The sequence below is a fragment of the Heterocephalus glaber genome, unplaced genomic scaffold (assembly GCF_053883595.1).
Source record: "Heterocephalus glaber isolate CG9 unplaced genomic scaffold, H.glaber_assembly_v1.0 deba00001610, whole genome shotgun sequence".
Classification (NCBI taxonomy): Eukaryota; Metazoa; Chordata; class Mammalia; order Rodentia; family Bathyergidae; genus Heterocephalus; species Heterocephalus glaber.
Window position 1 is genome coordinate 35,007,192 of NW_028258381.1, and position 27,413 is coordinate 35,034,604.

Sequence of the window (27,413 nt, forward strand, 5' to 3'; positions counted from 1 at the left end):
ATACATGACAGAGATAAAGTCCCGTGTTAAAAAGGCTGGGGATGCAGCTGAGTGTAAAGGCCCAGGTTTCAACTGCCAGTACCACAAGGAAGGAAGGAAGGAAGGAAGGAAGGAAGGAAGGAAGGAAGGAAGGGACAGACAGAGCAGGGAGTGGTGGTGCATGCCTGTAATCCCAGCACTTGGGAGGCTGAGACAGGAGGATTGCCACAAGTTCAAAGCTAGTGAGCTCAAGGCTTAGTCTGAATTACATAGTGAGATCTTGTCTCAAAAAAACAAAAACAAAAAAATTTTCAATTAAAAATACCAAACAATGAGAACAACAACAACACAAAGGCAAAAACAAGAAACAACAATGACTACATCATTTATGTATACCTGATGGTTTCTCTGGGGAGGGAAGGAGAAGAAATTTAAAGAGATATAAAGAAGGCTTCTCATTGTTTTTTCTTGGAAGAAAAATCTCAAGCAAATATTGTGTAATGTGGATGCCTTAAAGTCTTCGGCTGGGAGTATAGCTCAGTGTTTAGAGTGTGAATTTAGCATGTGCAGGGCCCTGGGCTCAATCCCCAGCACTAAATAAAACAAACAGAAAACAAACAAACAAAACTGCATGTAGGTGAACGGGTACGTGTCTATTACTCTGTTCTTTTCTTCATAAAAATAAAAATAAAAGATGCTCAAAAGACTTCATCTATCGGGGCATGGTGGCACATCCCTGTAATCCTAGCACTAGGAGGCTGAGGCAGGAGGATCGCCATGGGGGCGGGAAGCAGAGGAGACCAAGTGTGGTGGAAGTGCCTCAGGCAGTGAAAGCTAAACTGCTCTTTACTGCAGGGCAGTAATGGTGGGGGAAGAGGAACCCAACCCCCAGGCCAAAGAAAGGCACAGTGATAGGAAACGGCCGGGACCCAGGCAAAAAATGGTCCCAGCCCCAGGGACCTCCCCATTTCATTTCACCCTACTACTGTATTGAGGAACTCCAGACTTAAAGAAGGAGAGTAACTCGCCCAGACCTCTGGTGTGGAGAAGAAGCCAGCATTGGAACGAGGCAGGGACTCCTGCCCATGTTGCACCCGTGTGGCTGAAGTTGTGAACAGCAGCGGGGAGCGAGCCCTGTGCCCGGAGCTGGTGGAGCTATTTGTTACACAGAAAGGGAGAGCTTTGCATGAGTCCTCTCTGATCCTGAGGATTCAGCGGCCCTCTTTGCTCTTCTGACTGCTCTGCACACTCAGAGGCAATCGCTCACGTAAAACATCCTGAAGAAACTACCGAGAGACTCCGGCGAGATGAGTCGCCCCTGGGCTTCCGTCCTAGGAAGCCGAGTTTAGGAAGACTGGGGTTGAAAGGCGGCTCAATATCGCCACCTGCAGGTCAGCTGTTGCTTAGCCCGCCTAGGTTCATGCCACAGTTCCAATGTCCCTCCCAGGCTCAGCCACAGGTCACTCCAGTCTCCCTGCGTGAGCTATGGCCCAGTCAGGGCAGTATCCTGCTCACCCATACCCAGCGAGTTTGCAAGGGAATATGCACCAGAAATGATAGCTATTTACAGTACTAGGGATTGAGCCCAGGTCCTTGGTATTGAGCTCCATCTCCAGCCCTTTTCATTTTTAAAATTTTAGTATATGTGCTGCTGAAGCAAGCACTCATTTTTTAAATTTTGAGACAGGTTCTCGTTAAGTCACTGAGTTGCCCAGGCAGGGCTCAAACATGCAATCTTCCTGCCTCAGCCTCCCCTAATGCTAGGATTACAGGCATGTGTCATCACGCCCAGGAACCTTTTAAAATATTTTTTTTTCCTTTTTACTGTGGTAAAGTATATTCAGCATAAAATGTATCATTCTTACCCAGGCATAATGGTGCAAGCCTGTAATCCTAGCACTAGGAAGGCCAAGGCAGGAGGACTGCAAGTTCCAGGCCAACCTCAGCTACAGGGTGAGACCTGATCTGAAAACAAAACAAGCATTCTTGGGATGAGGGGGCATAGTGGAAGAGCGTGCTTGGCCTGCATGAGGCCCTCGGTTCTAGCCTCAAGACCACACAAACACACACAAAAGCCATTGTAAAGCTATTATAAATACTTTCTTTTTTTTTTCCTTAGTGTTTGAGATAGGATCTCAGTATGTAGTCCAGGCTGGCCTGACTTTGGCCATTCCTCCTGCCTCAGCCTCTCTTGTGCTGGGATTACAGGTCTGTGCACCACATCCACCTCTTGATTTGTGTTTTATTTTACAGTTTTTAATTTTCTGTTACTGATTTTGAAGAAATCCATGCTTAGTGAAAAAAATTCAAACACTACAGAAAAACATGGCTACTCTCTAGTTCTGAGAACAAACCTCACCAAGGCCTGCAAGGTCCCAGGGCCTTTGCACTTTCCATTCCCGTTCAGAAAGCCACCCCCAGTCTTGTGCCTTTCTCCCCTAGCAACCATCCCACTGCTGGCTCCTTATCAGCATCTCAGTCCCAGCTGGACCTGCCTCTAAGGTGGCCTGCACCAACCCTGGAGTGCAGCTCCTGAGGACAGAGTCCTCAACTCCAGAGGAGTCCAGGAAATGCCACCCCAAACACACTGCTTGTGCCTATTTACTACCCTGAGCAAAATAAAGGCAGGGAGAGGCTTCCAAACCTCCCTTAAGAACTGGCCAGCTACACATCGCCTCCAGGGGCTACATGAGCCCAGGAAGAGCAGGCCAGCAGGGACCCCATGCCTGGCAAAGGTAGACACACACCAGCACACCCTCTTCCAGGGCCCACCCATCTTTCCCTGCCATTGCCTCCTGCTCCCTGTGAGCTCTCCCAGGGGCTTTCAAATTCACTCTGCTTTTCTGTGAAGCCCTTTGCACTGGGCTGCCTTTCCTCCTGTTCACCTGCCCGTGGTGACACTGCTGCACAGCCCACCGCCCAGCCCTCAGAGCTCCAAGGGAAGGGTCTCTTTCTCCCACACCAGCAAGGTAGGCAGCCCCACCTTGCAACACTACCAATGATCGCATAAATGAAATCCTTTCAAAAAAAAAAAAAAAGAAAGAGCTCCTCTCTGTATTTCTCCGTACTTGTTTACATTTTCTGGGGCTGGAGATGAATCCTAAGGTCTTAGCTTATAAACCACATGCTCTTTACCACCTGCCGGTATCGAAGCTACTTCCAGCCCCATCTTAATCACTTTATTTTTATTTTTGGTACTGGGGATTGAACTCAGGACCTTGTGCTTTTGAGGCAGGTGGCAGCACCACTGAGTTAAATCCCCCGCCCAATCTTAACCACATTTAAGTGTGCGGAGCCATGAGGGACATTCACTGTCCTGCAGGATACCTACAGAGCTCTGCATCTCCATAGGCAGAAACTCTGCTCACCTCCTATGCACTAATTCCCTCACAGGCCGAAGAGCGCTTTAAGAGGATTAAACATCCCACAACCAGCAGCAGCTCTGGAGCCCAGCAAAACACAAGGCATAGGGCATAGCAGGGCATGCCTGTTATCCTAGCACTCGTGGAGGATGAGGCAGAAGGACCCCAAAGTCGAGTCCAGGATGGGAAACTTAGCCATATAGTGAGACCCTGTCTCAAAATTAAAAAAAAAAATTTTTTTTAAAAAAGGGGCTGGGGCTCCAGATGTAGCTCAGTGTGAAGGACCTAGATTCAAGCCCCACTGCAGGTGGGACAGGGGTTGAGAAGAAAACATACAAACGAGCTTCTGGCCACTTGCAGATTTTAGCGAGACCGGGTTGCTCCCCAACAACCCAAATCCTCACCGCCCACGCTTGCCCCAGCCCACGTGACCGATTTCAGTGGGCCCCGCACGTGACCACTCTCATCCGGCCTAGCCACTTGAGTGTTCTGGTTTGCGCCTGTGCTCTCCAGCGGATCAAACCATAGTGAGGGTCAGCACAGGGAGGGCAACCACTGGGGGTGTAACCCTCGTACGTGAAGGAAGCCGTCCAGCTACATTTTTGTGTTGCAGTGAGAAGTAGTCTTTGTAGTCGCATCGGCCAAGCCTAGCTCACCGCGAATTCTTCTTGTCGCTTGGGATCATCCATTCTTTTGCCCTGTCAGTAGATGAGTCTAAAACTCCGACACTTAAAGGGGGACTTTAGGAGTAAGCTGAACAGGTTGTCTAGCTATAGACGAAGACAGCCCCATGCAGAAATTAGTTGAACTTTCAGTTTTCCATGATATTAAGTTTCATTTTATTTTTTAATGTTTACATTTAAAAATTTTTTACAGTAAAAGACATATCGCTATAAATCCCCCTTAAAATACTCTCCCTCACTTCAAACATACTGCATGGTGTAAGTTTCAGAGTTACGCCATATTTTCATTCAATTTCGCATTTTGAAATGAATTCTCAAATCTGCTGGCGCTTTCGGTATTCTGGGCCTACTCAAATTGCAGCCAGGAGTAGGAAGGCAGGGGCTGTCCAGTGAGTTTAGTGGATGCCAAGAGCAAGTTTGTCGATAGGAACTGAGGACTCTCTTCTCGAGTAAAACCCCTTGGGTATTAGTGGCAGACACTCTGGTGAGCATCAGATTCCCTCGGGGTTTCTCGGGGAGTAGGGTTTGGATCCCCCCCATGGAGTTGGTACGGCCTCTTCGCCGCCGCTCCCCCCGACCCCAGCAAAGCGCTGTCCTACGCTGGGCGGCCTGGGAGTCCGCGGCACGCGTTGGAGTCCGGCGAAGACTCTTGCGCTGGCCAGTGCAGGAAGCAGTGAACCGTGGCGGCGAGGAGACTGCTGAGGAGTGTGCAGAGCCCTCGCGGCACAGCTGGCCGCCGCGCCGCCTCCGTGCAGCCGTTGGAGGAGCGGCCTAGTCGAAGCCCGAGATGAGGGCTGAGCTGGCGGAGGAGGCAGCCTCGGACCCCGCCGCGTGGCTCCCGCTGCTGCCTACAGAGGAGCCAGTGACTCAGGCCGAGGCCAAGCCCCCAGGGGAGCAGGCCTGTGAACAGTACGCCAAGGGGACGCCCTGGCCGAGGGCAGCGCGACTGAGATCGCCGAGGTCGCTGAGCCCTACTTCGGCGACCCCGAGGACTTCTTGGATGGCGTGAGCGCGGAAGGTAAGGGGGGGGCGAGTGTGGGCGCAGGCGGGAGGGACCGCTGCCCGCAGCTGCCATCTGTTGTGGAGTGGCTTGGTTTCTTTCCCTCCAAAGACGGATCCAGAGATCACTCAGGGAGCCAGTCATCTGCAGTACAGCCGCACATCTGGGGAGAGGTGGAAGGCGGGGCACGCTCCAGTGGGACCCGCTGTGCCTGAGAAACAGCTAGGGGCAGAGCTAGGCAGGACCTCTGCTTTCCCGTCCAAGAACACCAGCGCTGACTAGCCAGACCTCCTAGAGGGCAGATACGTGGGGGCAGGTCTTGCAGAGCTAGGTGTTTCCACCCACTCATCCTTCTCCCCGGATCCCCGTTTCCATATGTAGTTCAGACTGGCTGAGAATGAAGTCATTGTGATCCTCCTGCGTCAGCCTCCTAAGTGCTGGGATTAGAGGAACGCACCACCGTGCCCAGCTATTTTGCATTTTTAGATATAGCTATGAAAATACGTATCTACATATATAACACGGAAGGGAACACATGCTGCTAGTGTCTTCCAAGCATGGTCTCAGGTATTTCATACTTAATGTAATTTTTTGAGCTAGGGTCCTTGCTATATTGCCCAGGGCCACCTCAAACTCCTGATCGTCATCCCTCAGCCTCCCCATATTGCTGGGGTTACAGGCTCTTGCCATAGTCTCTTAGTTTTTGGTTTTCTGATTCTGATTTTGTTTTTTGAGACAAGGTCTTACTATATAGTTCAGGCTGGTCTTGAACTCACTATGTCGTCCCGGCTAGCCTTGAACTCATAGTGATCCTCCTGCCTCAGTCTCCTGAGTGCTGGGATTACAGATGTGTGCCACCATGCCTGGCTAGTCCCCTAGTTTAAATGCCTGGGCCTACCTTGATATTTTTCATATGGTAAAAAGTACATATTTGTTTTCTGGCCCACAATTCTTAATAATTTTGGGATCTCCAAAGTGATGTTTGTTAATGAGATAACTGATGGCTGTGGGTTCCTGATAGCTTTTTTTTTAAATTAAATTCTTTTATTGGTACATTTTAGGTATACAACACAATTACATTTCTCATTGGGAATTGTACCTTTACATGATGCATCTTGGTTCTTATTTCTTCCCCATTCCTAGCCCTCCCTTCACCCCCTCCACCCTTCCGTATTTACAAAGACTTTATTTCCATTTTTTCCATTTCTCATAATTTTTCCTTTCCCTTCTTTCCTTTCCCCTGCCCCTCCCACTACCCCTACCCCTTTGGACCTTTTCTTCCTATTTTGCATTATCGATTATTCATTCTAATCATTGGTACATTTTAGGTATACAATATAATGACATTCATCATTGGAAATTTGCACCTTTACATAGTCTCTCTTGGTTCTTATTTTTCACCCTTGCCCAGCCCTCCCTTCAACCCCTCCATTCCTCCCTATTTACAAAGATTTTGTTCCTATTTTTCCATTTTCTCATATTAATTCCATTCCCTTCTTTCCTTTCCCCTACCCCTCCCACTTCCTTCCCCTTTGCCCCTTTTCTTCCTATTTCACATAACCTATTATACATTTAGTCCTTATTTACACTTTCAGTTTCTCACAGTAGAGAAACTGTTCGGTATTTATACGTGTGTGTCCTATTTATTTCACTTAAGAGTATCACCTCAATGTGCATCCACTTAGCTATAAATGTTTCTAATTTCTCATTTTTTATGGCTGAGTAGTACTCCATTTTATTTAAAAAACCACATTTTCTTTATCCAGTCTCCAGTTGATGGGCATTTGGGGTGTTTCCAAGTTTTAGCTATTACAAACTGTGCTGCTACGAACATGGGCGCACATATATCACTGTGGTATGATTCTTTTAATTCTTTGGGGAAGATCCGCAGCAGTGGAATAGCGGGGTCAAATGAGACTTCCAGTCCTAGTTCTTTGAGGTATCTCCATACTGATTCCACAGTGCTTGGACCAGTCTACACTCCCACCAGCAGTGGAGCAGGCTTCCTCTTTCCCCACAGCCCCGCCAGCATTTGTTATTGGTGGATTTCATGATAGCAGCCATTCTTTCTGGAGTGAGGTAGAATCTCAGCATTGTTTTCATTTGCATCTCTCGAATGACCAGTGATATTGAACATTTTTTCACATATTTATTTTCTATTTCTACTTCCTTGTCTGAGAAATGTCTGTTCATTTCAGATGCCCATTTTCAGATTGGGTCTTTAAATTTGGGAGGTCTGATCTTTTGAAGTTCTTTATAGATTCGAGATAGTAGACTTTTGTCTGAGGAAGAGCAGGTGAAGATTTTTTCCCACATTGTGGGTTGTCTCTTCACACTGCTGGTGGTTTCTCTTGCTGTGCAGAAGCCTTTTAATAAGAAGAGATCCCACTTGTTGATTGTTTGTGCTAGTTCACAGGCAACTGAGGTTTTTTTCATGAAATCTTTTCCTACACCGATGTCTTCAAGGGTTCTACCTAACCTGTGTTCTAACTGGTTCAGAGTTTCTATTTTAATATTTAGATCGTTAATCCATTTTGATTTTAGTTTAGTGGATGGTGAGAGATATAGGTCTAGTTTTAATCTTTGGCAAGTTGAAGCCCAATTTTTCCAGCACCGTTTATTAAAGAGGCTATCTTTCCTCCAGTGAGGCTGTTTGGCTCCTTTATTGAAGATGAGATGGCTGAGTGTGTCTGGCGTTGTTTCTGCATCTTCTAATCTGTTCCACTGGTCCTCAGGTCTGTTTCTTTGCCAGTACCATGCTGTGGTTCCTGATAGCTTTGACGTGGAGGATTTGGTTCCCAGGAGATGGACCAGGCACCAATTGGAGTGTTGGAACTTGAGTCCCTCTGTCTCAGCTTCTGGGAAGGAATGAGAGGCTTAAGGTTGAGTCCATCACTAATGGCCAGCATAGTACTCAGTCACACCTATGAAATGAAGACCCAGGAGAATAGGGTCCACAGAGCCTCAGCAGAATTGAGTGCTGGAAGTGCCTGCAAGGGGGGCTTTCTGGGAAAGGCATAGCAGCCCTGCCTTCCCTGCAGTCCTTGCCTTATGTAGTTCTTTGTATTCTTTGTTAGGTCCTTTGTAATAAAACAGTCGACGTAATGAAGTGGCCCATTAAGCTCTGTGAGCCACTGTAATAAATAATGGGGGTTGATCACTCTGGAGGGCTGGGAGGGCTTCTTTCACACAGACCCCCTGTGCCCTTGACTTCTTGCTGTTTTTTCAGTTGTCTAGCAGAAGGCAACTAGCTCCCTTATGCAGAAAAGCAGGTTCAGGCTGGGAACCGGAGAGTGGGAGGTAAGTGTGTTCTTGTCAGGGCCAGTGGGCTGAACAGAGGCCTGGTCAGGCAAGGTTCCCAAAGAAAAGAACACATGTGGAGCAGACATTACAAAGCAGGAGCCAAACTTTAATTTCCAGCACAGAACTTACAGTAGTTTTTATCAGTTTGCTGAGTGAGACACAGTAAGACAAAACATTCTGGGTGACCTTGCAGGCTGTGTGGTGCATGGGTGGTTGTCTGTGCTGATTTGTTATTAGATAAGGAAGTCCTGTCGTACACGACAGGATTGTATCCTCAGGTGCCTTCAGGTGCCCTCAGATGCCTGGGCTTTGACACATCTCACAGCAGCCAGTAGATAGTCTTTTCATTTTAATTATTATTATTATTTTGGGGGGGCTTGCCAGGCAAGCCCTGTCTACATCCCTGGCTCCATTTTAATTATTTTCTATCCCAGTTCACAAAGAAGATATTTTTTCTCCTTGAATAATTGATATTCACTGAAGGAAAAATGGTATGAATGTATAAAGCACTTAAAAAAATTTTTTCGAGGCAGTGTCTTGGCATGTAGTTCAGGCTGGCCTTGAACTCATTATGTAGCCCAGGCTGGCCTTGACCCTATGGTAATTCTGCTGCTTCAGCCTCATGAGTGCTGGGTTAGCAGCCATGTGCTACCATGCCTGGCTATTGCTTATTTCTAAAACATGTGAAAAGTCCACTTTAAAGCCCCGTGCTATTGACACTGATAGGATTTTGCCCAGTTGTTGCTAAAAACCTTGAACACTGGGGAGTCTTCTAAGATGTGTCATGGGCTGTTCTTCACATTTTCCTCATCATTTGCATTTTGCATTATTAAAGGTTTTTCTTTGCAACTCTTCTCCCCTCCCCATATCGGGGATCAGACTCAGGACCTTGCATGTGCCAGGCAGGTGTGTCGCCACTGAGCTAAATCCCCGGGCCCAACTCTTCTGTTTTTGCCAAAAATCAATCAGCATTCTTGGAAATTTGTTCATGTGTTAAGCTGGTGTATCAGTGTGTACACTGGTTTTCTTTTTTTTTTAAAGAAAAGGTGCATTTCACAATTCTTTCATCCATACAGAATTGCTTGGCGCAGACAATGTTCTTCAGGTGGGACCTGACAGACTTGAACATCTTTAAAATGTCACTCACAGATCTTTTACAAATTTGGTAAAATCATAATTATTTTCCTGAAGAGAATGGAAAAACAAAAGGGTAAGTCTGCTCTCTGGTTACTGAAGTAACACTAGTGTTTTTGGTGATGATCACCCTGTGTGGGGGCATACAGTGGACATTTACTGGGGACAAAAATCAACATTTAACAAGTTGTGGTGGTGCATGCCTGTAATCCTAGCGTTTGGGAGGGTGATGCAAGAGGATTGCTGGGAGTTCAAGACCAGCTTGGGCTACATAATGAGTTCAAGGACTATATAAGGAGACTGTCTTTAAAAAAAAAAAAGCTTTTGTTGAATGAGTGAATGCCAGCTCTATCTATAGACAAAGGCCATGGGGAGTCCCTCATGGACTCAGTGCTGTAAGAGAAAACATTTGGAGAATGAAAAGAATTAAGATGGCTGTTATTAAGAATGTGTGGATAATTTCACAAGATCCAGAACTCTATAGTTGTCTCCCTGAAGAGGATTTTAGATAGAAGGAGGGGAAGACATGGAACAAGAATCCAAAATGTCCTGTCATAAGGGACTTGAGGACAGTGCTGTTGGAATGCAGAAGGTGGGAGATCAGGGAAGGATGCACATGGTTTGGAGTTATATTTGCAGTACTGGGGACTGAACCCAGAGTTTTTGTTGATCTACATCCCCACTGCTTTTTAAATTTCTTTTTGGAAACAGGGTTTTGCTATCCTGCCAAGTTTCCTGGGCCTGGATTGAACTAGCCATTCTCCTGCCAAGGTCTGCAGGGTACAGTGATTACAGGATTGGACCACCACGACTGGCTTTGTTTTGTTTTTGAAACAGGGTCCCAGTGAAGTCACCTTGACTTTGAACCTTTGGGTTTGAACTGAAGTGATCCTTTTGTTGTGACAAAGTAGAACAGCTCAGTGTTATGGCCAAGTGGTACAGCTCCAGCAATTTGAAGACTCGAGAATCTGAAAGTTACTCAAAGAGATGGAGAAAAACCTTTATTGCCTCCTGGCTCAGAGTTTGCCCACTCCAAATTCTGAGTGCTGAGTAGAAGTGGAAGCAACCTTATATAGCGATCTGCAGAGTAGCGGGGTGGGCCCACTTGCTGGGTGAGCACGCTCACAGAAGCAGGAGGGTGAAATTACAGAACATTCCTGAAATACCAGGTGAGTATGCTGACTGAAGTGGAGGGGCAAAGTTAACAGAACATTTTTCTTTTTTTTTTTGGTACCAGAGATCGAACTCAGGACCTTGCGCCTGTGAGTGCTACTGAGCTAAATCCCTGGGCCTAACAGAATATTCTTGAAACACACCTGGTGAGCATGCGCACAGAAGCAGAAGAGCAGAGTTAACAGAACATTCTTGAAGTGTCTGGTAATAACACGGTACAGCTCAAACAGTTACAGAACATTTTGATACATTGGGCAGGGACAGGTGCAGCACAAATGGTTACATTTCTGGAACAACATTTTATGGAAAAAAACATGGGGAGGGGCAGAGGCAAAGGCTTACCCTGTTGTGTATTAATTGCTTTATCATTTCCCCACTTTGATCCCCCTTTCTAGGCTTAGGGCATCATTAGTAGCTACAGGGTTACAGTTCAAGTGAGCTCACACCAGTAGTTGATGTACTGACTGTCTTGTGAGAGCCTGAACCTGGTCTTGTAGGAGCTCTGTGAGGCACCTGAACAGACATGGGCCAATTGTCAGCAACAGGAAGATGAGAACCAATGTTCTGAGCAGAGGGGCCAACCATGTCGTCCAGTTATCCCAAGAGAAACTCCAAAATCCGCTGGTTTGGTATTGTTCCTGGAGTTTGGCGGCTCTGTCTCAGAGACTTTTTACAGCTTGATGAGTGACCCCTGATCTGTTAACATAGAAACAATGCTCTACCCTGAGAAAGATACAGGCACTCCCTTTTTCTACTGTTAGTAAGTCCAAGCCTTGGTGGGTTTGAAGAATGACTGCAGCTAAAGAGTCTGTATCTCTTTTTGTATGTCTGTTATAGAATTAGAGATTTCTTTTAAGCTGTTGGTTAACTCCTGAGAGATTAACTGGTAGGTGAGGGCTGCAGTGGTTATGCCTGTGACTCTGGCTCCAATCCCTAAAGTTATTCGTAAGCCTACTATTGGGTATCAGGAAGGGAGCTCAGTGTTGTTGAGTGTGAGCCTGGACTGAGATTGGAAAGTCAGTGTCCCCAGGGGCAATGTCTTATCTTGGGGCTAAGTTAGGAAGAGTGCAGGTTCTGTCCAGTTAGCAGGGAGGCAGAGGTAGACAGAAGTCCTGCAGAGCCACAAAATGCCAGAACAGTACAAACAAATGGTTGTAGACACTATAGTGATGTACAATAGCTCCTTTATCTCCTTCCCATGCATTCAGTGTAAAGGCTAGAGCTGCTTCCTCAAGAAGGGAGTGCTTGTCCTGTGTGAGTCTATTGGATAGCACCTTGAGTTTTGTTTCCCAGTGTAAGAGGAACCTGTTTGTATCAATTAGTAACCACTCTTGTGAGCCCTTGAGATTGGGGAAGAGTAGGCAGTTGGAAGGGGTTCAGGCTGCTGTGGTTCCCCCAGAAGAAGTCACCTAGGTAAGGGAGTTTGAGTCCCTCACAAAAGTGTCCCTTGCTTCACATTGATCAGCTGGGAAGTATCTAGTCTGAGCTGGCCAGTGAGGTAGTATTGTTTGTTTGTTTTTTGAGGTCTTTTTTTTGGTACCCGAGATTGAACTCAGGACCTTGTGCTTGTGAGGCAGATAGTGGAACCACTGAGCTAAATCCCTGGCCTGAGGCAGTATTGTTGAGTGCCTGAGTTGACCCCATAGTAAGATGTTTGTGGGGTATGTATAAGATTAAGGTGAAGTTACAGTCAGAGCAATAGATGTCCCAATGTCTTGGGAGGATTTGAGCCCTCTGGAGGAGAGGGCTGCTTTATACAGAGGAAGGCCTGGAAGGCGAGCTTAACATCAGTAGAGATGGGACCAAATATAAGTCTGTGTGTTGTGGCCTGACTTTTTCTGTGGAAGTCCTCTTTAAGTGAAGGAGCAACCTTAGTGGAAGGAGGGTTTTTAAGATCTACAGTAGGATGATAGGCTGATGTGGACAATGCCCAAACCTCGGGTGAGACGGATGGCCTCTAAAGGCTGAGGAAATAGGCATAACCAGCAGTCTTCTGTGAGACTGGGGCAAGACTGGTTTAGTAAGGCATGGACCAGCTCTAGGTGTTAGAGAAGTAAGGGGATAGTGTGTCTGGCTGTCATGACCCAAGACTGTCACCATGGAGACCAACAGCAACATCAGATTTTTGGTGCTGGCCATTATCAATTTAGGTCAGGAGTGAACAATTTATCTTTACAGTTTCTTATGTCATTGATCTCCAATTTTATTGGACTGTGGTCTGGTAATATACAGGGGATAACATCAGTTCTTTTACATTTACTTAGACAAGTCCTATGAGCTAGCATGTGGTCTATTTTGGAGAATGACCCATGTGCAGCCGAAAAGAATGTGTATTCTGATTTAGAGGGGTGAAACACTCTGTAAATATCTGTTAAGTCCATTTGTTCAATAGCTAGTTCAATAGGTTCAGTTCCAGAATTTTGTTAATTTTTTGTCTAGATGATCTGTCTAATTGTGATAATCAGGTATTAAGATCCCCCACTACAATTGTATTAGTGCTTATTTGGTTTTTCATGTGAATTAATACTTGTTTTGTATAATTGGGGGAATTCGTATTTGGTGCATATATATTTATGATTGTCATCTCTTTCTCTTGGATTGTTCCCTTCACAGGGTTGTAGTGACCATCTTTGTCTCTCTTAATTAGTTTTGGTTTGAAATCTACTTTGTCTGCAAATAAGATTGCTACCCCTGTTTTTTTCTGGGTTCCTGTGGCATGGAGAACTGTTTTCCATCCTTTTACTTTGTCTGTGTATTTCTTTTTGAGTTAGGTGTGTTTCTTGTATACAGCATATTGTTGGATTTTGCTTCTTAATCCATTCTGTCAGTCTGTTTCTTTTGATTGGTGAATTGAGATCATTAACATTAATAGTTATAATTGATAGATATTGACTCATCCTTGTCATGATGTTTTACTATTGTTGGCTCTTTTATTTTTTGGTTTTTTTCCCTCTTTCCCTTTAGTTTCTTACTTTGCCTGGTATCTTCCCTTTGTTGGGCCTCATAGAGTTGTCATTTTCATTGTCTTTTTCTAGGATATTGCTTAGGATTGTTTGGAGTGCTGGTTTGGTGTTTATGAAATTTCTCAGGTGTTCTTTGTCGTGAAAGTATCTAATTTCCCCATCAATTTTGAAAGATAATTTTGCAGGATACAGCAGTCTAGGTTGGAAGTTATTTTCTTTTAGGCCTTGAAATACTTGACTCTAGGCTCTCCTTCATTTGAGGGTTTGTGTTAAAAAATCTGCCGTGATTCTGATGTGCTTTCCTTCGTAGGTAATGTTTCTTTTCTCTAACTCGCTGTAGGATTTTGTTCTTCTGTTGGGTTTCTGGGATCTTGGTTATTATGTGTCTAGGCATAGATTTTTTTGATCATGCCTAGTTGGAGTTCTGTATGCCTCACTTATCTGTATGTCCAATTCTCCACCTCTGTTTGGGAAATTTTCTACTATTACTTCTGTGAACAGTTTTTTTATGTCAATTGTACTTTCTCCTGTTTTTTCGTGGACTCCTATCAGTCTTATATTATTCTTCCTTGCATCATCTAGCAGCTGCTGGATTGATTTCTCATGGTCCCTTGCTATCTGTAAGAAGTCTGTTTTCATAGTCCTTAACTACAATCCTGTCTTCTATATCTGATATTCTATCTTCAGGTTCTCTTAATCTGCTCTGTATGCTTTCAGTGGAGTTTTTAATCTCCTGAATACCTGTTTGAATCTGTTTCATGGATTCCATTTCTTTCTTATGTTGGGCCATCATGGTTTCCATTTCTTATGGTGGGCATTCATGGCTTCCAGCATGTTTCTGATCTCATCTGTTTTCTTAACTCTTTCTGTTCTAGAGCCTCTAATCATGTCTTTCACTGTGCTCACCATCTCTGTAGTTATCTGGGAGATTATTTCTGCTTTCAATTTTTCTAGAGCCTCACGCATCTGTTTTGTTACTTCCTGTGCTATCAGTTCAGGGTGGGTGTCCAGGTGGTTGATTATCAGACTTTTCCACCTCATTTTCCCCAGAAATTGCCTTTTGTGGGGTGGAAGTCTGAGTTTGTGACTTGCTTAAATATCTTCCTATTTTTGTTTTTGGTACTGTAGAGTCAATGAGTCTCAGTAAGCCAGTCATAGACCCATGAGATTCAGGCAGATTTCTGGCTGCAAGTCCCAAATTGAGCGCCCTGTCCTCCTGCAGGGTTGAACTCTGCAAGGTTCTATTATGGGTTCCAGCTGCCTTTCCCCTGAAGACAGTCCATGTTCAAATGGGAGGTGATGATCCCTCCAACCTACCAAGCACAGTGGTCTGGTGTGCCTATATTACAGAGATTCTCTTCACTTTTCCAGTGGGCTTCAGTTTTCATCAGGGAGCCTGAGAGAGGCCTCTCTCTGTTGTTCACTTCTGCAACTCAGGACAATGGCCTTTATGTCCGCTGTGCCTCTGTAGTGTAGAACCAGGTAGCTGCACAGCCAAGAGAGGCCAGAGGCAGAAGGGGGGTGGTTGGCTGTTGTTACAGGGGCCCATGTGGCCAAGCTGGCAGCTGGTGGGCCTGCTGGGGGAGGCGGGTGTCCTCACGGTCTCCTGGATGCAAGTGGGCAAGGCAACCCAGACGGAGCAGGGTGCAGATGCCCGCGTCTGACCACAAGGCCAAACTGGTGGCCGGTGGGCCTGCCTGGGGGAGTCCTCATAGTCTCCTGGATGCAAGTGGGCAGGGCAAGCCAGATGGAGCAGGGCGCAGATGCCCACGTCCGACCACAAGGCCAAACTGGTGGCCGGTGAGTCTACCTGGGGCGGGGGAGGGGAGTCCTCAGGATCTCCTGGATGCCGAACAACTTATCTTCAAAGGGGACCGAGAATACTGGTGAAACGCCCTATGCTACCGATAAAGACAAAGGCTGGGAGACTCCTATGACAGTCATCCAGTCTGCCCGGGCAAATGTAACAAGGCCCACAGCAAAACTTAAGGTAAGCAGTCCAAGTAGGCCTAGAAACCAGGGATAATGATAGCAGTCCATAGGGTGATTTAAGGCATCCTGTGAATGGTGTTCTCAGGCTTTGGCCATGCTTAGACTAGTCAGCTCCCAGTATGACTAGAGCAGGGCTGTTTGCTGGTGATATCTCCGAGGTTGGGTTGAATCCCAAGGTTTTAAGTTTGAGTTGAGTCCTGAGGGGATTCTTGGGGAGGGGTCCAGGTGTGTAGTCCCAAGTGTCTGAGACCTCTGCGGGGTGAGCCTTTTTTACTGGGGTATGATGGACCCACAGAGTAATACCTGTGACTTTGATAGCAGTGAGGGGTAGCAAGCCACTAGCCCTAGCCAAATTGTCTGGAGGGGTGTCTTTTTCCAATCTTTAACACAAACTGAGTCTTCTAGGTGAAAAGGATATGCTGGATTACCCATAGGGAGGGGGTTCTGTGAAACAGTTTTTAATCTGTGAAAAGACTGTCCAATGTATATAATTCTAAGGCTACATAATTATAATTACATATTGTAATTATCTCATAGTTGTCTAACACCTCCCAGAAAACGTCTAATTATTGGGGGAAGACTTTCAAACATCTCATATGAGGAATAACCTGAGGGTCTAGGTGTGCACCTGACTCTGAGCAGGCCCAGAAGTAACATGTCTGGCCACTCTGCTGCTGTTTCTTGGCAGTACTTAGCCAAGATGGTTTTAAGGGTTCAATTCATGCACTCTACTTTCCCTGAACTTTGTGGCCTACAGGCTGTGTATAGATTCCATTTAATCTTTAGCATATCAGAGAGGCTGTGGACAGCTTCAGCTACAAAAGCAGGACCATTGTCACTTCAAATTGACAAAGGGAGTCCATATAATAGCTGTTGGCAGGGGGCCCATCCGGTTGCCACAGTGTCCAACTGTTTGGACAGGTAGGCCACTAGCCTCTGCCAGGGTCCTGCAGTTTGAGTCAGGACTTCCAGGGCTACATGGTCTTTTTCATGAACTTAATCTGGTAACCCCAGTGCAGGGGTGCTGATGAGAAACCTTTTTATTTCTTTGAAGGCAGATTCTTTTGAGTCTTCCATTTTAGGGGCTGGTTTTCTAGTACAGTGAGGTTGGCATAGAGGGGCTTGGCCTTCTCAGCAGACCCTAGGTACCCAAATCCTGTAGAACCTGGTGCCCCCAGAAAGTTACAGTTTCTTTTTGTTGGTTGGCCTGGGGAGGGAGCAGATGACCTGTTTTCTTCAGGCCCCAGGGATTGGTGTCCCTTGGTGATGATGAATTCCAGGTACCGAATAGAAGGCCAGCATATTTGGCCCTTTTTCCAATACTTTGTAGCCAGCATCTAGAAGCAACTGGAGGAGGGCTAAAGTTTCTTGCCAGCAGTTGTCTTTGGTTTTACTTGGTAACATTAAGTCCTCCACATACTGTAGCAGAGTGCAGTTCAGTCTTTCCCTAGGGAAAGCAGCCAGGTCAGCAGGTAGAGCTTCCCTGAATAGCATGAGGGAGTTTTGAAAGCTTTGAGAAAGTCTCATCCAGGTTTACTGTGTCTTTCGCTCTGTATTGATGTCTTCCTCTTTGAAAGCAAAGAGCAGCTCGCTTAGGGGGCTAGCCGAAGGCAGAAGAAGGCATCTTTAAGATCCAAGCAGGTGAATCAGACTGCTCGAGGCAGGAGCAGACAAAGCAGAGTGTAGGGGTTTGAACTACTGGATGCAGAGTAACTGGGATTGTTGATTGTCCAGAGGTCCTGTATTGGTTGGTATCCATTTCTGCCTGGCTTTTTACCTGACAGCAGTGGCGTGTTCCAGGTGGACTGGCATTTCTTTAGGATCCCTGCACCCCCCAGATGGCTTATGTGTTCCTGGATCCTGTGTTGTGCCTCTCTGAGTGTGGCATATTGTCTCAGTCTGAGAGGCTTTGCCTCTGGTTTAACTTATACCAGGATTGGGGGCTGGTTCTTGGACATCCCAAATGTGGTCTTTTCAGCCCACACCTCTGGAAATATCTCCAGTAGCTCTGAGGGGTTTATTTCTTCCTGATATGCAGTATGGAGTTTCCAGTCGTCCTCTTTGGGGAGGGTTACAGATAGTATCATTCCTTTTCGTGCATCTAGGGTCAGGTTAACAGGTTCTTTGGGTGTAAATGTTATGCTTACCCCGAGTTTAGTCAGCAAGTCTCTTCGCAGGAGAGGGATGGGGCACTCAGGCAGATAGAGGAACTTGTGGATCACTTTATGTACCCTCAATTGGCAGGTCCATGCTTGGCAAAACATCTGTGTCATCTGAACTCCAGTTGCCCCCACGGTAGTGGTGTCCCTCTTGATGAAGGGGGTTTGGGGGTGGTCATCACAGAATGTTCAGCTCCTGTGTCAACCATGAAAATTACAGGCTGGCCCCCAACTGTCATTTTGGCTGTGGGCTCCTGGGGTCCCAGAGTGAGGGAGTCTGATCTTTCCTAATCTGACTCAGTCTCTATAAATCCAGTCAGGCCAGGCATCAGAGGCTCATGCTGGTAATGAGAACCAGTGGGGTTGGGAGCCTGCCAATTGAGCCCCAGAGGCTTGAGTTGCTGGTTGGAGCTGGTGAAGTCAGAAGCTTTTTCGCTTGGAGTGCTTTGCTTTCATTTGGGGCATTAATTTTTCCAGTATCCAGTTTCTTTTCTATAGGTACTTTGGTCCTGATGCAGAGAGGTCTGTAGTTGGTTACCCTCCTTTGTGGTGGTCCTGGCCTGTGAGTAGGATCTGGTCTCCCAGTACAGCCACTGTAGGGAACAGGGAAAGGGGACGTTACTAGAGCCTCTGCAGTAAGTCGTAGTCTCCTGCAAGCCTTGACAGCACCAGTTGAATTAACTTATTAGACAGAAAAGATAGAAACAGTGAGACTTAGAGAAGAAGCTGAGCTTTGGGCCTGATCAGTGCTGCTCTGGGCCCCAAAGATGAAAGCCCGGAGCTTGCCACCTTTTATTCAGTACATCAGGAGAAACAAATGTAACAGATGACTTGGGGCAGCAGCAAAAATCCTACAACAGTGAGGAACTATTCAGATGAAGATTTTGTTCCTCCCAGGATCTCTTCAGCTGGTGTAATCTTGTCCTGGAGCATCACAGCATCACTGGACCATTGAGGCTTTAGCTGTGACCAGAGACCAAAATGGAGTTATGTCTCGACATGCCATAGCTGGCCTGTAGGCAGGAGAACTAGGCCTAATCATAATTTTAACTGTGAAATGATTTTTCCCCCAAATTATGTAGAATTGCTCCCAACATATCTCCCTTTCTTTTTGCTTTACGTAAGTGTGCTTTTAGGGAGAAGTGAGCACTCCCAACAGCGGCTTGTCCCTGTGTATTGTGAGGACCTATAGTGTGTTTAACTGGCTTAGCTGTCTCTATAATAAGCTCTTTTTCAAAGGGCTATCCCCAACTGCGGTTAGGGAGAAGGGGTGCAAGTTTCATCCAACTGCTTCGAGCTGAGAAGGGTCAATGTAGGGAAGACTGCAGTCAGGGGCCCCTTCTAGGGAGCTAATTTAACAGGTCTTAAATGAAAACCATGTTATAAATTAGCAATAAAAACCCTCTTTATAAAGTATATTTGGTGGATATTGGTAAAGAAATGTCTAGCATATTTGTTGATATTATCTGTCTAATCACTTGGAATTTGGCAGCTATAGGCAAGGATAAACAAAAGAAAATTTTTAAGAGAGATTACAGCATGCATAGTCAAGGTATCAGCACTAAAAAAAGGGTAGTTTGGGGAAAGAAGCATGTTTAGAAACTTTTTAAGGGACTAAAATAGTAATGTAACTTATTGACTCGTAGATCCTCTAAATGGAGATTATCTGTAAATCAGATATATTATACATTTTTCACAATTTATCTTAATCTTGGCTGTACAAAGATTAAAAATTAATTTTTAAAAACAATTTTAGCTAGGGCCGGGGATTTAGCTCAGTGGCTCTGCTGCTTGCCTCGCAGGCACAAGGACCTGAGTTCATTCCCCGGTACCAAAAAAAAACCCAAAAAACAGTTTTAGCTAAAGAACTTAAAACTGTTGTTGAACTTCTATACATTTTATCTTTAGTCGTACTCTTTTACTGGGTGTTTAAGACCAAGTTGCAGTGAGACCTGTATTAAATAAAATTAACCCCTTGCTATCTATCAAGGTCAGTTAAGTCTCCTCAGACCCTGTCTTGGAACCATGCGTAGAGCCTCTTGGCTCCTCTGTCAGTGTCAGCCATCAGGATATGTCATAACCTTGCTTGACCATGTTGCTTTCTGCGAAAGCGTGGGAGATTTTTCTCCTCCAGGTGACATTCCTTTGGCACAGTTTTTTGTTTAATCTTACTGTTTTGGTGTCCAGCAACCTCCCTGCTCAGGAGGTTGGGTGACTGACCAAAGATGCAGGATCTTGGAGAAGGTTCCCTCATGTCCTGGATCTTGTTGTTGTTGTTGACCTTGGAGGGCCAGGACCAAAATATTGACTGTCTTCTTAGCCCAGTTACCTTCTAGTTCTGGTCTCTAAACTTTGGTTGTTGAACACCCAGAAGAGAAGATCAACAATAACATTAATGCTGCAACTCACACAGTGTATGGTCCAAAGCCTGGGAGAGCGCTGGGAGATGAAGAAAAGATGACACCAAAGTTACTCCTGATAGGTGGGACCAGGTGGAACCATAGCTTGTCAGGAGCTAATGGCCACCTGGAGTGCCACATGGTCTTTATTTATAGTGGAAGGCAAACAGGAAGAAGGTGGCACAAATAGTACTATGTGGCCTAAGTGTTTTGTGATGGGGCATGCGCAGGAAGGGAACAGGGAAGGTTACAATGTAGCTGTCTCCCAGGGCTGTGCCATCTAGGATCTCTAATCTATGAAGAAGAAAGGGAGCAGGCATGAGAAAGGGAGCAGGGAAGAGATGAAGGGCCATCTTCAGGCTTGGCCTGCAGTACATTAGCATTGTAATGGGAGTAGTGAACTTAACTATTACAATTTTACCTGGATATTAGGCATTTTGAAATAAAAATATAGTTAGACTATTATTGCCAATTATGATTGTTCTAGTGGTTGAATCCTTATAGAATGATAATAGAAAAAGGCTTTAAATGAAGAACTATACATAATATTTTAGCATGACAATTGTGATGTTATCTTTGTAATACACGTGAATGTGTATCTTAGTATAAAATAGCCGTTGTTGAACATACTCCCCCCAAAAATGCATGAAAATGGCTCTTACCTAAGTAGCTATCTTTTGATGGGGATGTCATCTAAAGAAAATATATGGTCCTACAAATGGACCTGCTATCATAAGTGATGGGAGCGTAAGAGAAAGGCAAATATCTGAATCAAAAGGAGGTTGTTACCATAATATGTTGGAAGACCCATGCAATTAGAGGGCATAAATACATTTTGTACAGCAGAAAAGTAGCAGTAATAAGTGAGAGGATGAGAATGAGCTGAAAACATGAACACCCGAGGCTGGCCTTTTATTAGGGGACAGGGTACTGGGCTGTCTTAAACAGTGGCAACAGAGAGCAGTGGCCAGGGGCTGGCTAGGTGAGGTTTTATAAGGGCAAGGGGCATAAGGGCGAGGGACATAGTGGAGGTAGATGTTTGGCTGTAGCCAAAGGTGAGGTTTAAATCCATTGGCAAGGTTGAATTTCTTGGTGGGAAGGACTATAAGCAGGAGAGCTTTGTTGTGGAAAAGTTAGGTTATTGTTTCCCTGAGTGATTTATTATCTGCCGGGAAGAGCCATTTAGGATGTGGGGCTGCCAGAGCCATTTTATCTAGCAGAGAACTCTTATCATCCCAGACTTTTGTTATTATGAAATAGGGGTGAGGTCTTTTTTCTGAATCTGCTTCCTGCTGGCAAGGGGCATTGATGAGGGGTCTAGGGTGATGGATAGGGCTTTATGTGACAGTGGTATGGTCCTCTATGGCGAGGGGCTGGTAACTGGCCATGATGAGTTTGCCAGTTGTCTGGTTGGTAAAGGCTCGCATACACTCCTGCAAGAAATTTTGAAAACAATGGAACAGACAGGGTCCGAAAAGTAGGATTATGCAGAGACTAGTGAGGGGGCCCAGGAAAGGAAGAAGCCATGGAAGCCATTGGTCAAGGTATCCTGGTAGAAATTGTAGTCTGTCTAGGTCTCATCGACGTTTTTTTATGTGCTCCCTGAGTTCCTTTACCCTGTTTCCAACAATTCTAGATTGGTTTATAAAGTAGCAACACTCTTCCCCTAATAGGAGGCGTGTTCCCCTCTTTCTGCTGTTATTATGTCTAGGGCCCATCTATTTTGGAGTATCACACTCACCAGTGAATTGATTGGGGACTGCAGGGTAACCAGAGAGTCAGCTACCTTTCCCATATCCTCATTTAGCTCTTGGGATAGGGAGTACTAGAAATGTGTTGATGTTGAGATTCCTGCCACCCCAACATCAATTCCCTCCAGAACACTGGCTCCCATTAAAAAGGGCAGTGCAGGAAGGATGCGCTTGTTGGGGTGACAGATAGGTGGCTGTTGCGAGGGCAAGACTTGCTGTAACAACTGAGATTCTGTATAAGTCATGATGGGGGGGGGGCTGCTAAGGAAGCCTAGGTAGCAGAGAGAGAGGATGAGGTTGAGTTGAGACAGCGAAAGGCTTGGGAGTTGGAGATGTAAAACAAACCCTTAGGGAGACAAGTTATGCCTGATGTGGAAATATGGATAACTTTGGCACAAGGGGTAGGGTTGTATTGATTTATGGTGGATGAATTTATACAGGTCCATTCACCATATGTGGAGGGCTCTAATTGAGTTGCAAAGGGACCTAGTATTGCTGTGATATTTTCGGGAGCAGGGAGAGTCCAGATAAGGGGAATTGGCATGGGGACATATGGCTGGAACTAGGGTGACAGGCACATCCAGCACTCAGTTTGGTTTCCAGGCAGGTTAAGCAGGGTGGTGTTAAAAAGATGCAGGAGCCTTTTATGTGTGTCAATTGCTTTTCTTAGGGAAGACAAATCAATGCTCTTACATGGGGGAAGTGTTTTAAGAGCTTCTGATATGAGTTGTTTTCTACCTCTTTTTGTTGTTTTCTTGTCTGATCTTGTACACCCCCTCTATCTGACATTCTCCAGTGGGTAGTCAGCATCCAGCAAGCCCACGAACCCATCTGTCTATAGCAATGATAAGTATCTGAGTCTGTAATCTTTCCCATTTGGTAGGTCTGACCTCCGTGAGTAGAGTGTTGTGGTCTTGTAACATCATGAATTTATGTAAGTATATGACACGAAAGAGCCTGTCCCATAATGTAGAGGTTTAATGCCTCTCAGCCTCTGGTCTGTCACTCAGGTTGTGCCAGAGCATCCACGGTTAGGCATACAGCTGGGCAGTGTCTCTCTGCTTGAAATGATGGGCAGAAGGGAAAGTATCAAACTATAGGAGCTCGACTAGTGGCCAAAGAGAGAGGAGCATGATGGAGTGGTGATAAGTCCTGCCAAGGGAAGGAAAGGAAGAGTGAAGAGGAATCTTTGTGTATGAGACGAGTCTTGGGGTGAGACGAAAAAGAGTCCAATTGCCCAAACAAGGGACAGGAATATGTAAAAGGCTAGAGAGGCTGGATGGCAGGTTAACATAAGGGAATGTCGTGAAAGAGGAGTGAGGGTAGCTTTAACCAACATAAGAGGAGGAATGTTGACAACCAAACCTCGTCAAGTGAAAAGTCTGAGAGAGTGCCTTGGAAACAGAGGTCTTTGATCCAAAGGAGGATTTCTTTGTGTTACCTCGAGGGGCAAACCAATGAAAGTCCTGTTGTAATTTAGAGATGAAGTCAGAGAAGCAGGATGTCAGCCAGGGAAGGAACATGAAATCATTTATTTTTGGGGGATGTGAGTGAGCTTGATATTGGTGGGTCCTGTTAGGAAGGAGGAAAATTTAGGTTTGGCTGGAGACAGGTCAGACTTTGGGGAAGAGATAGGCAAAGCAAAGCAGTCTATCCTGGAGAGATGAAACCAGGCTGTTTTTCCTACAAGTTTGACTGATGTAGGGGTGGTGAGGGCCACCTAGAGGGCCCTCCCATCTAGGCTGTAAGGTCCTTCTGGCAAGGGTTTTGAGGTAGACTTGATCTCCAGGAGCAACCTGGAGATGGCAGTCATCAGTGGGATATGGGCTAGGTAGGAACTGATCAGCATGGGTCCTGTGAAAGTAATGGAGAGAGTTAAGGGTAGGGAGATAATCCACCAACGGAGGAAGGGATTTTGGAAGGTTTCTTAGGAGGAAGGGTCTCCCATACATAAGCTCAAACGGTCTGAGATTGAAAGGCTTGTATGGTACTGCTCTTGTATTGAGGGCTAGTGATGATTTTTTTTTTTTTTTTGGTTTTTTTTGGTATCTGGGATCGAACTCGGGTCCTTGTGCTTGCGAGGCAGGCGCCGGAACCACTGAGCTAAATCTCCAGACCCTGGTGCTGCTCTTAATTGTGCAAGGGCAAGGGGAAGGAGCTCAGTCCATGGGGTCTGGAGCTCCAAGGTGAATTTGGACAGGTGTGTTTTAGTTAACCCATTTGCCTTTTCTACCTTTCCAGAAGATTGAGGTCGGTATGGGATGTGTAGTTTCCAATTTATGTTGAGAGATTGGGCCACAAATTGGGTGACACATGAGACAAAGGCCAGTCCATTGTCAGACCGTATAGAGTGGGGAAGCCCGAAACGGGGAATGATTTCAGAGAGGAGAATATGAGCGACTGGGGCAGCACCCTCCAAGGTGGAAGGGAAAGCCTCGAGCCAACCTGAGAAGATCAGGGTGAGGAGATAACGTGTCTTTCTGTGTGGGGGCGTGTGTGTAAAATCAATCTGCCAGTCTTCCCTTAGGAGGTGACCACGTGCTTGGTGTGTAGGGAAGGCACTGGGGTGAAGCCTGCCCTGTGGGGAAGTGACAGAACAGACGGGGCATCTGTGGGTTATCTGTTGGACAAGGGAGGCTAGAGAAGGATGATATACGGAGGGGCGAATGAGTTGGAGGAGAGGTATGTATCCAGTGTGTAGGGTATTGTGGATGCCGGTCAGGATAGTGGTAGCCTGGGAATCTGGGAGAACATGTCGACCTTTGAAGGGAAGCCAGTCTCCTGACTGAGATGCGCCCTTTTGGAGCCATTTTTGTGTTTCTAGCGGGTCATATTGAGGAGATATGGGTGGAATAGCCAGCAGTTGTGTGGCCTGGATTGTCTGTAGGGCAGCCCTTCATGCTTCAGTGTCTGCCTTATTGTTGCCCAGAGCAATAGGATCATCAGAGGGCTGATGTCCCTTGCAGTGGATAACTCCTGCTCGTGCTGGAAGTTGGGCTGCCTTAAGGAGTTTTATTTATTTATTTTTGGTACCGGGGATCAAACTCGGGTACTTGCACTTGCGCAGCAGGTGGCAAAACCACTGAGCTAAATCCCTGGCCCAAGGAGTTTTAGAATAAGTGGCCCATTGGTGATGAGGGAATCCCTTGGTGGAAATAAATCCCCTCTCCTGCCAAACAGCTAGATGGGAGTGAAGGATATGGAAGGCGTACTTTGAATCTGTGTAGATATTGGCTGTTTTGGAGGCTGCCAGCATCAGAGCTCTAGTAAGGGCTATGAGCTCTGCCTTTTGGGAGGTGGTGCCTGGAGGAAGGGGCTGCACCTCAGTTATCTCCTTTAAGGAGACAATAGCATACCTAGCTCATCATGGACCAGAGGTGGGAGAGAAAGAGCTGCCATCTATGAACCAAGTGTAATCAGGGTCTGGAATGGGAGTAGGAGAGATACATGGGAGTGAGGGGAGTACGTGATTGAGGGTTTTGGGGCATGAATGGGAAAGGTTGTGTTTAGGATCTGGTAGGAGGGAGGCAGGATTTAATGGTGAGCAAGATTGTAAAGTGAAGTGTGGGGGTTTTTGAGGAAGGTTGCATGGAAGAGTTGGAGGCAAGAAGGGGACAGGTTTGATAGAGCCCTGTGAGTCAGGCGATCTTGTAGGTGATGTGGGAACCTGATGACAGTGGACTGGCCGAAAGTAAGTTTGGTACTCTCTTGTGCTAGAAGGGCAGCCGCTGCTAGTGGCCAAAGGCAAGCAGGCCACCCCCAAACCGTAGGGTCCATTTGTTTGGAAAGATAAGCTACTGGCATGAAGGAGGAGCCCTTATGTTGTCCTAGCACTCCAAGGGCAATCCCCTGTCTCTTGGAGACATATAAAAGGAAAGAGTGGCTAAGGTTGGGAGAGAGAGTGAGCAGGGACTAAGAGGGCGGTTTTGAGAGCTTTGAATGAGGCATGTATGTGTACTGGGTCTAAAGGTTTCAGAGGGTCACCGTTGGCAGCCTCATAAAGGGGCTTGGCCAAGAGGCCAAAATTGGGGATGTACTGGTGGAGGTAATAAGCCAGCCTAAGAAAGAAAAGGATTTCAGCTTTGGAGGTGGGTACTGGCAAGGCTTGTATAAGCTCTTTTCTGTCTAGGGTGATCTCCTGTTTGGGGAAAGAGAAACTCCTAGGTAGGTGACTGAAGGCTGGGGAAGCTGGACCTTATTGGGAGAGACTTGATATCCTCACTTGGCCAGGACATTTAGGAGTTGAGCAGTGTGGACCTGTGAGTCTTGCAAGGTGGGGCTGCAGAGAAGCAGATCATCACTGTATTGAAGCAGGGTGGAAGGTGAGTTAATTGAGAGAGATCAGAGATGAGGGCCTGACCAAAGAGGTGGGGACTGTTTGACAAGCCCTGGGGGAGGACAGTCAGGGTGTATTGTTGGGAGTGATGGGTATTTGGGTCTAAGTGAAGCCAAAGAGGTCTTGGGAATTGGAGTGTAGAGGAACAGTGAAGAAGGCATCCTTGATATTGACAACTGTGAAATGGGTTGTGTTAGAGGGGATAGAGGAGAAGAGGGTATAAGGGTTGGGGACAACTGGAGGTATAGGAAGGATGGTGGCATTAATGCCAGGCAAGTCTTAAACAAGGTGATAACCATTAGGTTTGATTACCGGAAGGATGGGGGTGTTATAGGGTGAATGTGTGGGATGGAGGAGGCCCTTTTGGAGGAGGTCTTAGATGAGGGGCTTAAGTCCCTGTAAATGTTTTAGCGCTATAGGGTACTGGGAAACATTGAGGAAAAGAGAGGGGTTTTTGAGTCGGATTTGGATTGAAGTGTGATGGACAGTGAGCAAGGGTTGAGTGAGGTCCCAGACTTTGGGGTCAACCAAGGAAGGAGAGGAGATAAGGGAAGGAGAGGGGTAGGAGAAGAGTCTGGCGTGGGTTGTAATAAGAGCAAAGTATTTGGTGTAGAAGAAGCTCAGTAGAGAGTGATAGCAGCCTTAAACTTACTCAAAACGTCCTGTCCAAGAAGAGACCTAGGGCATGTTGGGAGAACCAGGAAGGCGTGCGTAAAGGAGGTATCATAAAGAGAGCAGGCCAGAGGACCTGGCATAAGGGGCCTGGTGAGCACCCCATCAGCACCCACTATGAGGGTGGGTGAAGGCAAGGTCTGACCTGAAAATTGAGGTAGAGCTGAATATGTGGCCCCCGTATCCAGTAGGAACAAGATTAGGCTTACCTGAGGTGTGGATCATTACCCTGGGCTCAGGATGGGTGATCTGTGTGGGGACCAGCTTCCCAGGGCACTGTCAATCCTCAGCGGCCAATCCTAGGAGCTCTGGCAGAGTAGGCTATTGGTGAGCTGGCAGGGTAGGCCCTTGTTGAGGAGGTGGGGTAAGAGGTGTCTGAAAGGGTCGCTGAAAAGGAGCACACGAATGTTCAAGTAGCAAGCCTTTATTGGGGCAGTCTGCCGGGCTGACCCAGAAAATGGAGACCAGCAGCCACATGAGCTGAGCTGGAGGCTTATATGGGGTTTT

The 27,413-nt window shown here is 46.3% G+C and overlaps 2 long non-coding RNA genes across 2 annotated transcripts; one reads left to right on the top strand and one right to left on the bottom strand.

The window, feature by feature from the left end:
* The first annotated feature begins 4,368 nt into the window (after positions 1-4,368).
* Positions 4,369-16,538, top strand: LOC110348176 (uncharacterized). The gene is made up of 3 exons (XR_002393167.2): positions 4,369-5,042; positions 9,404-9,537; positions 10,699-16,538. It is a non-coding gene; the product is annotated as an uncharacterized LOC110348176 (long non-coding RNA).
* Positions 16,539-16,614: 76 nt separating this feature from the next.
* Positions 16,615-27,387, bottom strand: LOC147822689 (uncharacterized). The gene is made up of 2 exons (XR_015445500.1): positions 27,116-27,387; positions 16,615-18,341 (listed from the first exon to the last, which is right to left on the bottom strand). It is a non-coding gene; the product is annotated as an uncharacterized LOC147822689 (long non-coding RNA).
* Between the last annotated feature and the right edge of the window lie 26 nt (positions 27,388-27,413).